Genomic DNA, 1,063 nt, shown 5'->3' on the forward strand with positions numbered 1-1,063 from the left:
TCAAATGCAAAATGAGGGTGTTTTTTTCCCCCTCCCCAATTGGTATGGGAGGGGAAAAAAGTCTCTCATCTTATAGTCGCATACAAGGAAATCTCACTAAATACAATGGCCATCATTAAGCTGCTGCCAAAAGTAGCATTCATCAGGGTGTGGAGCTGCTCCAGAGCCCAGCTGGGATCTTGCAGTAGTGACAGTATGGTCCAGAGCCAGGGCAGAGCTCCCATCTGCAGCCTGCATGCCCCGGGCAGGGGTGTGCATGCAGCAGATCACGGCTCTGCCTTGGCTCCAGACCATGCTACCACTGCTGCAAGGAGCCAGGGCAAAGCCACGATCTGCTGCCTGCACACCCCTGCCCAGAGCATGCAGGCTACAGATCACGACTTTGCCCCAGCTCCAGACCACGCTGTCACCATTGCAAGATCCCAGCCAAGCTCAAGAGCAGCTCTGCGCCCCGCTGTGCACTGCTAGGGCCGGTCTCCACAGAAACCCTGGCCTCACACTATCAGTGGGGCTGCTGCTGGGGTCTCCATGGAAACCAGCCCCAGCCACATGGGCAGGGACTGCTGGGAAATGGAGTCCTGCCGCTTCCCAGCTCTACCATTTTGCCCACCCCTGTTCTACAGATTCCTATGACAATGAGTTTCAGAAATAAACAACATACTGTATTAAAGAGTGCTTCCTCCTTGCCTCCTGATCATTTCAGTGGGTGCCCCCTAGTTCTTATTTTCCAGGATTTGGTGAATAACAGATCCCTGTTCATTTTATCCATACTCTTCAAGACAAGAGACAGATTTTGAAAAAAAAAAATATTTTATTGGAACTCATCTGAACATCAGATATACCTGGTGTTGGTTAGCAAGAACCGTTTGTACATTTGATATTGATGGTGCCAAAAACCCAAACAGTGACTGACTGGATGAGATGGAGAGTTAAGGAAAAAAAAATCAAAGTTAAAATGTGGACAAAGCAGAAAAATCAGCCAGTCTAAGATTTTAGTGTGAAGGCAAAATATCCCTCAATAAAACAGAATCCTTTTACAAAATATAAATTTAGTAATAAAAAA

The sequence above is a fragment of the Alligator sinensis genome, unplaced genomic scaffold (assembly GCF_000455745.1).
Source record: "Alligator sinensis unplaced genomic scaffold, ASM45574v1 scaffold919_1, whole genome shotgun sequence".
NCBI classification, from domain to species: Eukaryota; Metazoa; Chordata; order Crocodylia; family Alligatoridae; genus Alligator; species Alligator sinensis.